Source organism: Solanum pennellii, chromosome 6, assembly GCF_001406875.1.
Source record: "Solanum pennellii chromosome 6, SPENNV200".
In the NCBI taxonomy this organism is placed as follows: domain Eukaryota; kingdom Viridiplantae; phylum Streptophyta; class Magnoliopsida; order Solanales; family Solanaceae; genus Solanum; species Solanum pennellii.
In genome coordinates, this window is record NC_028642.1 from 10,205,619 (window position 1) to 10,217,465 (window position 11,847).

Consider the following 11,847-nt stretch of genomic DNA (forward strand, 5'->3'; position numbering starts at 1 on the left):
TGTAAAGTCTTCTATATACTTGATTGTGTGTTTGTATGTTGTGATCGTATAATTGTGGTGGTTAGAATGATAAGACTGTTGAATTTTCAATCCTAACTCCTCTTTGTTAAGATGATGCTTGACATAAAGAATGCTTGATAAACTGAAATAATGAGATAGATGGATCGGAGTGTCACGTTCTGACACGTAGGAAGAATGGATCGGAGTGTCACGTTCCGACACGTAGGAATAATGGATCGGAGTGTCACGTTCCGACACGTAGGAATAATGGATCGGAGTGTCACGTTCCGACACGTAGGAATAATGGATCGGAGTGTCACGTTCCGACACGTAGCATTAGGGGATCGGAGTGTCACGTTCCGACACGATAAGAATAGAGAGAAGTAATCTTGAATTATGTTAATATACTAAATTTCAAGGAACCTATTTTCCCAAATGAGTATGGTGTGGAGGCTTGAGTCCTCATAGATGTGCTTGAGATTGTTGTCATTGGTTTTTGTATTTGTTGATTGTCACCTGTTTTCTATTGTGGTTGGTTTTACATTATCATTCCATATATATTGCTTTCTATTTTGAGTTGGCCGATGATACCTACTCAGTACTTGTTCCTTGTACTGACCCCTACTTTTATGTTCTTCTTGTTGTTTTCTCGAGTGCAGCAAGTGCACCAGTGACTTCGTCTCGTCCGCAACTCTAGCCAGTCTTCAGCACGTCAGATTTCAGGGTGAGCTATTATTCCTAGCTCGGGCTGGATTCTCTTCTTAGCGTCTTGATGTCTTTGAAGTTAGGACATGGACCATCGTTTTACTTATTTTAGTTCTTAATTACTCTTAGACTTAGTAATTTGAGGATAGATGTTCTTGATGTGATGACTTCCAGATTTTGGGGATGATAAGTATTATACTTAGAAGTTTATTTATTGGTTATATTAATGAGTTTTGGTCTTCCGCATTATATTTTGTTCATTATGGTTGAAATATTGGTAAACGTTGGGGTTTAGATTTGTTGGTTCGCTCACATAGGAGGATAAGTGTGGGTGCCACTCGCGGCTCGTTTTAGGTCGTGACAAAAAGAAACTTACAAGGATTCTCTTAATAACGACGAACTAACCGAGAACATCCCATCTTTAGAATCGGGAAGTTCCGTTGTAAGAATTGTAGTCTGGAGAAGCATCCTCAGCGGCATATTGGGCCCAAGTCCCCTGGAGGGGGGTGCCAGAGAGGGTGAGAGCCCCATTGTGCCGGGACCCTGTCGCACCACGAGGCGTTGTCTACGAGTCGGGATGTTTGGGAATGCAGCCCAAACCGGGCAGTGAATTCCGTCGAAGGCTAAATACGGGTGGGAGACTGATAGCGAACAAGTATCGCGAGGGAAATATGAAAAGGACTTTGAGAAGAGNATATATATATATATCAAATAGAAATAGCAATGTCGTCCATCCCTTTTATTAAATATAATTATATATAAATTAAAATATTATACACGTCGTCCTTCACTTCTAATTATTTAAGAATATTAATTTTTTTAAAAATAGCGACAGACAACGTTTAATGCCCATCTCTTATTGGTCAAAATACTTGGTAAACAATTTTTAAAAAGCGACGGACAGTGTCCCTTAGTCCGTGGCTTTTTGGTCAAAATATTGGTTAACTATTTTTTAAAAAAGTGACGGACATAGAGATTTCGTCCTTCGCTTTTCCATTTAATATGTAAAACACCGGTCGTGATTTTTCCCTATCTCTTAAATTTCGCCCCTCCTCACCACCTTCACTGTTGTTTACCTGCCGGACCGCCGCCGGTAGACGCTGCCGTCGTTGCTGCTTATGCCAATGCTGCTTCCATTACATGATGCTGACGCCGCCACCTTGCCTCTCCTCTCTCTTGAATATCTCCTTTTCCTTCAAGGTTAGTGTTAAATATTGTTTTAATATTTTTCAAATTTAATTATATTTTTTATTTTTTTAGCTATTTAATTTTAATTAGTTTATGAAATTGTGTTATTGATTGTTAGTTTGAATTAGGATTACTAGTTAGTTAGTGTATTGAAATTTTTATTGTTGGGTTTAGTTTGAATTAGGGTATTATCTTAGGCTTTGTTTGAACTTGTGTATTTTTTGGTTAATTAGTTTTTTTTGGGATTGCAAGTTAGTTTTAACTACGTTTTGTTTAAGAGGTTGTTTGAATTTTGGTATTATTTGAGTTAGTTGGATTTTCGGATTTTAGAACTAACTAGAGTTTAAGTTATTATTGAGATTTCAGATCAAATAGTTTGAATAGGGGATTAGGAATAGCTAGCTAGTTTTAATTCAAAAAATTAGCACAAGGTAGATTTTGGGATTTTACGACTTGTTTTAAATTGTGATTATAAGAGTAGTTTGAATTTGGGATTTTAGAACTACTTGTAGTTTGATTATTGAATTCTAGGAGTACTTGTTTGAATTTGGAATTTAGGACTAGTTTGAATTTGGGATCTTAGCTCTAGTTTGATTTTTGAATTCTAGGAGTACTTTAAATTTGCGATATTAAGACTTGTTTGAATTTGGAATTTATTAGGACTAGTTTGAATTATATTTGATAATTTAGGACTAATAGTTTGAATTTGGGACACTACCTAGCTAGTTTGAATTTGGAATTTTAGGGATTTGAATGACAACTCAATTAACACTTATAATTAATTATAACTCTAATTTACTATAAATTGAACTTAACAAGGAATATGAACTTGAAATGTCGTTGACTTTAATTTACTATAACTTAATTTTTGTTCTTATTAGACTTGGATTTTATCTGAACTTAATTAGAATTTTGTAGTAATTGAAAATCGTATCGAGCTTAATTAATTCGAACATAATATAAATTTATTAAAACTTTCTTAAACCTAATTAATTTATAATAACTTGAAAACATAAGTGAGAATTAATATAAACTTAATTATGATCAAGTTAACTAGAATTTAGAACTTGAAATTATTATTGATTTATTAATAAAGCTTTAACTTTGTAGATCTTGAACTAATTGAACTTAATAATACAAAACAAACCATATTTTTTTTAACTTAGTTAGACTAAACGAAGCATATTTTGAATTTGAACTTAGACTTGAACATGAAATTAGAACTTGAACTTAGAAATTAAACTTAAACTTGAAATTTTAATTTAAACTTGAACTTAGTATTTGAACTTAAAATTAGAAGTTGAACTTGAACTTGACTTAGAACTTGAACTTGAAGTTAGAACTTGAACTTGAAATTAGAAGTTGAACTTAGAATTTGAAGTTGACATTAGACTTGAACTTGAAATTTGAACGTAAGTTGAACCTGGAACTAATTAATTATCTTGAATATATAACTAATGAAAACTTGAACTTATATGTACATGCACACTAGTAAATTTATCCGCGCTTCGCGCAGGAATTTTATTTCACAAAATTTATTTACAAAATAATAATTTAAATCTATCAGCCATTAATACTAAAACATTATATTATCTTATATACAAGATTACGCGATAACAAATATTAATAATGTAAAGGAAAATTAATCTTATTACATCTATTTTTTTGAGATAAGGGTAACATATCTTATCATTCACCCTTAATATCATAACTATAAATTAATGCTCAAAAATACATACAAATATCTGTAACATAAGCAATGGTGTCAGTGACCCACTCAAACACGAACCAAGTACACCAATATTTAGTTGATAACGGTAATTTATCTTAACATTTTTCCTTAATAACATATGTAGAAATTAATGACTCAAAAAATACAAACCAAGATCAGTAACACAAGCAATGGTGTCAGTGAACCACTCAACAGGAACCAAGTACACATATATTTAGTTGTGAAGAAGAAGAAGAAGAAGAATAAAAGTTTAGGATTTTTGTTGTTTTAAAATGAGAGGAAATCCCTCTATTTATAGACAACAAAGGGTATCCTGCACCAATGTTTATTGTGCCTTATCGGAAAGGTAGCAACTATTTGGAAAAGTTACAACCCTTCATATAGGTCACAATCTCTCATAAAAATCGCAAATTTTCATTAAAGTAGCAACTCTTTATTAAAGTCGCAACTTTTCACGAAATTCAAAGTCTTCATTAAAGTCGCAACTCTTCATAAAACTCACAGCTTTTCGTAAAAGTCACAACTTTACATAAAAGTCACAACTTTAAATAAAAGTCACAACATTACATAAAAGTCGCAACTTTTTATGGAAGGGGAAGGCTAGTTTTGGAAATAAATAAATTTAAAAGGAAATTCTTGTTTGTGGGAGCTCCANTGGGAGCTAGAACCATTAGACGAATTTAATATCACAAAATTTATAGAATAATAATTTAAACCTATCAGTCATTAAAACTAAAACGCTATATTATCTTACATATAAGATTATTTAGTAATAAACATTAATAATGTAAAGGAAAATGAAAATTATTGCATATTATCATTTATCCTTAATAACATAAGTATAAATTAATTATTGTACATACCATCAATGATCCACTTAACGGGAGCAAAGCATAGAATTATTAAATTGTGAAGAAGAAGAAGAAGAAGAAGAAAAAGAATAAGAGTTCCAGAATATTTTGAAATGAGAGGAAATCCATCTATATATTGAAAACAAAGGTTAGTGTAAATAAATAGTTATTTTGTCTTATCGGAAAGGTTACAACTATTTAAAAAAGTTGCAACCTTTCAGAAAGGTTACAACTATTTAAAAAAGTTACAACCTTTCAGAAAGGTTATACAACCTTTGATAAAAGGCGCAACATTTTATAAAAGTTACAGCTCATCATTAAAGTCATAACTTTTCATAAGTCACAATTTTTCATAAAAGTCAAAACTCTTTATTAAATTCACAATTTTTCAAAAAAGTCACAACTATTTTGGAAATAAATAAATTAAAAGGGAATTCTAGTTTGTTGTAGCGCCACGTAGGGAGACCTAAGGCTTTCTTTATATATATATATATATATATATATATATATATATATATAACTAATATTCTTGGATTTAAAATGTATATTTGACTAATTTTAGAACTTCTTGTGCCAGGAACCTATGAAAGCTCAACATCTAAAAAAGTTGATACAAGAGTATATTGCTTCATTCATCAAAGTAGGAGATAACGTTGGTGTTTTTAAAGTTCTAAAGTTCAATTGAAATTGTTTTCAATAATGTGTTTGTGTCCATTATCTAGTATGGATACTTTGCTTGTCGATCGAGTGTTTTTTTAGCATAAGTACAGACACGAGTTGATCCTATTGATGACAAAATTGATTTTCTTGCAAGATCGGTTTGTGTTCATCTAGTATTGAAATTTGACCTTTAATTTAGGAATAATGTGTTTGTTTAACATAAGTATCAATACTAGTTGATCCTATTGATGACAAAATTGATTTTCTTGCAATATCAATTTGTGTCCATCTAGTGTTGACACTTAGCTTTAATTTAGGAGTAATATGTTTGTTTAGCATAAGTACCAACACTAGTTGATCCTATTGATGAGAAAATTAATTTTCTTGCAAGATCGATTTGTGTCCATCTAGCGTTGACACTTAGGTTTTAAACTAAACTAGTTAAAGTTATAAAGTTGTTAATAAGTTAGGAAAATAATGTGATTTAGTTGTTGGATTTAAGTCATCAATACTAAACTAGTTAAAGTTCTTAAGCTGTTTTAATAAGTTAGAATAAATAATGTTATTTAGTTAGTGAATTTTGTTATTGTATTTAGTCAAACTAAACTAGTTAAAGTTTTTGAGTCATTTAAATAAGTTAGAATAAATAATGTGATTTAGTTGGTGTATTTAGTTGTTGTATTAAGTCAAAACTAAACTAGTTAAAGTTGTTAAGTTATTTAACTAAGTTAGAATAAACAATGTGATTTAGTTGGTGGATGTAGTTGATGTATTAAGTCAAAACTAAACTAGTTAAAGTTTTTAATCTATTTAAATAAGTTAGAACAAATAATGCAATTTAGTTTTTGGATTTAGTTGTTGTATTAATTCAAAACTAAACTAGTTAAAGTTAAGTTGTTTAAATAAGATGGAATAAATAATGTAATTTAGTTGGTAGGATTTAGTTGTTGTATTAAGTAAAAACTAAACTAGTTAAAGTTATTAAGTTGTTTAAATAAGTTCGAATAAATAATGTGATTTAGTTAGTGGATTTAGTTGTTGTATTAAATAAAAACAATACTAATTAAAGTTGTTTAAATAAGTTAGAATAAATAATATAATTCAGTTGGTAAATTTAGTTGGTGGAATTAAGTCAAAATAAAACTAGTTAAACTTGTTAAGTTGTTTAAATAAGTTAGAATAAATAATGTAATTTAGTTGGTGGATGTAGTTGGTATGTTAAATAAGAACTAAACTAGTTAAAGTTTTTAACTTGTTTAAATAAGTTAGAATAAATAATGTAATTTAGTTGGTGTATATAGTTGGTATGTTAAATCAGAACTAAACTAGTTAAAGTTTTTATGTTGTTTAAGTAAGTTAAAATAAATAATTTGATTTAGTTGGTGGATTTAGTTGTTCTATTAAGTATAAACTAAACTAGCTAAAGTTATTAAGTTGTTTAAATAAGTTGGAATAAATAATGTGATTTAGTTGGTGGATTTAGTTGTTGTAGTAAGTAAAAACTAAATTAGTTAAAGTTGTTAAGTTGTTTAAATAAATTAGAATAAATGATGTGATTTAGTTGGTGGATTAAGTCAAAACTAAACTAGTTAAAGTTTTTTAGAATAAATAATGTGATTTAGTAGGTGAATTTAGTTGTTGGAATTAACTCAATACTAAACTAGTTAAACTTGTTAAGTTTTTTAAATAAGTTAGAATAAATAATGTGATGTAATTGGTGGATGAAGTTGTTGTATTAAGTCAAAACTAAACTAGTTAAAGTTGTCGTGTTGTTTAAAAAAATTAGAAAAAATAATGTGATTTAGTTGGTGAATATAATAGTTTGAATTAAGTCAAAACTAATTGAGTATCTATAATTTTGTACATTGATCATCGTTTGTGGATGTATAATATGCATTATGAAGTTGGTGCTGGTTTGAAACATGAGTTTATTGATGGTGTTAGGAAATCTGAACATACAATAACAATTGACATTTCTAAGAATAACAGATTGGTTAGGTGTCCTTGTAGTACATGTAAGTGCTTAAATTTTTTTTAATCAGATACAGTTATGGTTCATTTGTATCATGATGGATTTAAGCCAATATATTTTGTGTAGATTGATCATGGAGAAAGTTATGAATTGGATGGTATGTTTTATAATTCGACGCCTGTGGATTTATATAAAATGATTGAACCACATGATAAAATTAGGGTAGAACAGGTTAGGGTTAAACATGATAGGGTTCATGAAGTGATAAATGATATTTTCAGGGTTCAAGGTGGGATGGAACTGGAACAACATTTTGATGAAGACGTTAATGAAAAAGCAAGACGCTTCTATGATCAATTAAAAGATCCTAGTCGTCCACTCTGTGATGGGAGTCTCCATTCTCCCTTGCCAGTTACAGTAAGATAAATGAATATTAAATCAAATTGGAATGTTCCTAATGCAGCTAGGAACTAAATGGTTGATCTTTTTGGTGAACTTGTTAATTTGGAGTTTAACATTCCGAAGAACTTCTATCATGCAAAGCGTTTGGTGTCAAACATTGACGTTTGATAGGATTCATTGTTCTGTTAATGGATGTATGTTGTTTTACAAGACTGATAGTGAATTACAAAATTGTAACTTCTATGGACATGCTCGTTATACGAGGACTTCGGCTGGAAAGATGGTCCTAGTTTAGGTGATGCATTATCTACCTCTCGTTCCTAATTTAAAGACATTGTATGCATCAATAAGGTCTGCCTCACGTGTGAGATGACATCGTGACTATAGAAGGTTTCTGGGTGTATTATCTCATCATTCTGATGGTGAAGCGTGAAAACATTTTGATACTGTATATCCTGATTTTGCTAGTGAACCAAGAAATGCTAGATTGGGGTTGTGTTCAGATGGATTTACACCATTCTCTAATGCAGCTTCGCCTTATTCATGTTGGCCAGTATTTCTTACTCCGTATAATCTTCCTCCTAAAATGTGCATGACAAGTCCCTACATTTTTCTAAGTTATTTTATTCAGGTCCCCGTAATTTAAAAAGTTTGATTGATGTCTATCGACCACCATTGATAGATGAGCTAAAACAATTATGGTTTGAATGCGTTTTGAATTGTGATATATTAACTAAACAGAATTTTGTTAAGTGTGCTTCTTTAATGTGGAATATTTATGATTTTCCTTCATACGGTATGTTGTCTGGTTGGATGACGGCTGAAAATATAGCATATCCGTATTGCATGGAAAAAAGTAAGGCATTCACTTTAAAGCGTGACAGAAAAAATATATGATTTGATTATCATCGCCTATTCTTGCCGTTGGACAATGAGTTTAGAAAGATGAAAAATGCATTTAGGAAAAATAAGGTTGAAAGTGACCCGCTACCTCCATTACTCATAGGGCATCAAATTTGGGAGAGAGTTTCTCAATTACCTAAAGTTACAGAACCTTCACCTTCTAGACTTCCTGGATCTGGTGTTGAACATAGTTGGATAAAAAAAACAGATTTTTTGATTTTCCGTATTGGAATGATAATCCACTATGACATAATCTTGACGTGAATTTTTAATTTTTTTGATAATTTGCTTAACACAGTGGTGGATGTTAAGGGTAAGGCAAAATACAATTCAAAATCAAGAATGGACTTAAAGGAATATTGTAGGATAAGAGAGTTATGGCTACATGATTACCGAACGGTAGAATAGTTAAACCCAAAGCCAGCTTTTCATTCACATTAGATGTGAAACTTGAAATTCGTAAGTGGGTTAAACATTTGAGGATATCGGGGGGCTATGCTTCGAATTTAGGAAAGCGAGAAGATATGAATGAAGGAAAATTGATAGGTATGAAAAGTCATGATTGTTGTGTGTTCATGGAAACGTCAATTCCTTTTGCTTTTAGTCATCTACCAGAAAGGATATGGAAACCAATCACAGAGGTAATTCTTTCTTTTAAAGACTTGTGTTCTGGAAAGTTGTTGGAGAGTAGATCGAATGGAGGAAAATATTGTTGTTATTTCTACTACGTTGGAGAAGATATTTCCTTGTGGTTTCATTGATGTGATGGAGCATCTTCATATTTACCTTGTACAAGAGGCCCGACTCGGAGGTCCGGTTCAAACGAGATGTATTTATTTATTTGAGAGGTATCCATTTGAAATATTCAATAAGTTATATATATTCGCCAAGTACTTTATTAATTAATTAACACACAAACACACACACACACACACACACACACACACAAAAAAAAACACACACACACACACACACACACACACACACATATATATATATGCAGAAATTGGTAGATCCAAACAAACAATTAGCAAAGGAGAAAGATCGAAGGATCATTTGTTCAAGGTCATATTGGGAGAGAGACTAGTGATTTTTATTTTTATTACTTTCGTGATGATATGGAACGTAGGATAAACAGGCTCAATCGCAATGATGAAGGCGATATTGATCCTTCATTTTCACCAATATAAATTTTCAATCAAAATGGTCGAGGATCTAGAAAGCGTGGAAAGCGAGGCTTCACTGATATGGAAATTCAATTAGGTGTCACACTTATATTGCTTAATTGTCCAGAGGTTCAACCATATCTCAAGTAAGTGCTAAAAATATGTTATTAAATTACATACTAATAAGTTTTCATTAACTAACGAAATACTTGAATATAAAATGGTCGGCCTGTTCGTAAACACATGGGGTAATGAAGCCATCTATACAGAATTTTCCAAATGGCTATACAACTATGTAAGTGTGCAATCACTAATTATTTATTAATATATTGATGTTATACTAAATTATATTAATTCAAATAACAATCACGTAGGTTGACAATGAATACTCAAGTGTGCAATATTTACATTTACTAAAAGAAGTAGGACTTGGACCAAAATCTCTAGTATGACAATGAATAAGAAATTGCATCAATGGGTGTAAGTTACAAACTGAAGAAGTTTCTATGAACAAGAAAACAAATAATAGCAATGTCTACATATAAGGTGATATTGATGGTATTGGCAAAACTATTGAATATTATGGTGTCATTCATGAGATTATTGAGGTGTGATATTCAGGTTGGCCAAAGAAGAAGATTCTATTGTTTCGCTGTGAGTGGTTTGACCCATCACATAGAGTCACAAAGGTGTACATTAAACATAAAATAATTGAAGTTAAGAATACCGGTAAATACAAAAGTTATGATCCTTTTATCATTGCACAAAATACTAAAGAAGTGTATTACGCTCCATATCCATTGCGTGGAGACAAAGCTGATTGATGAGTTGTTATAAAAAGTAAGTCTGTGGGAAGAATTGAAATTGACAATGTCTAAGAAGTGGCGTATAAAAATTTTGGTTTATTAGTATTTTAATATTTATATTTTACTATATTAATTTTGCTTTATTTGGAGTTACAAGAATGTTAATGTTTCAGCCATTAGTAGGTAGTCATTTGTGACTAATTACTCACTTTGGGTAATCATTGTGCATATGTATTATTGTCATTATTTGGTGGTTAGAAAACTGCCATTGGAGGTTTCTTGTTGGACATAAGAAAAATGTTTCAGAGAATGTTGGTTGAACAATTTTGGTCAGCATCTTCAATGGAGATGTTGTCCTCACTTTATTTCATTCTTTAATACTCCATTATCTTTGTAACATATATAACTCCTATAACCATTTATAGTCACTATTTATTACACCATTATTTTTTATTCATTGCTAAGAGGACTTATTCTAATATAATAGTGGTTGTCTTTGTTTGGTTTGATACATACAACACACAAGAGAAAATATTGAGTGAAAGAGTTAGTCAAAAAGAGAGTTCTTAGTAGTTGAAGGGAGGTGTTCTTGTTTGTGGAGCTTTTGACTCAACTCCTGTTTAGAGTTGTTGAGTTTTACTTGTGAAGGCTGTTGTATCCTTGAGGGGACAAGTAAAAGAGGACTACTGTTGGACCGGTGAAAACATTTGCTGCAGCGGGCTTGAATATCCTTAAAGAGAGCGAGATATTTGTGCCTCAACCTAAGGAAATTTATTCTTTATTTTATTTTTCAGTTGTAATCTTATATTTTTTTTACTTTGTGAGTTTTTTTTCACTAACAATTTTAAGGAGATTCAAAATGACTACAATTGAAAAAACGCGAATGTCAAGATGGGAGACCTTACCAATCCATTTTGGTTCAATGGTAACCACTTCAAGAGATGAAATGTTAAAGTACTTTTCTACTTAAGTCTTCCCATTGTTTCTTTTGTGTTAACTGAGAAGAATCCTAATAAAGAAGACATCACCCCTATGAATTATGATGAAACTATTTCTCATCTAGAGAAACTGGAAAAGCACGATGGTAATTCTTGTAAGTGTTGGTATTATATTCTTAATTGTTTGTCTGATAATTTTTATAATTATTATGATAGAACTTACTCTAGTGCAAAGAAAATTTGGAAAGCATTGCAGCGTAAGTATGATACCGAAGAAGCGGGAGCGAAAAAATATGCGGCTAGTAGATTTTTACATTGACAAATGGTGGACAATAAATTGGTGGTAGACTAAGCTCAAGACTTCATAATGATTGTTGAAGAGCTTAGGTACGAAAAGGTTAAAATTGGAGATAACCTTATTGTTTTTGGCATAGTGGATAAACTTCCACCTTCTTGGAAGGAATTTCATAAAACTATGTGCCACGAACAAAAGGAAACCTCTCTTGAAACCTTGATAATGAAAA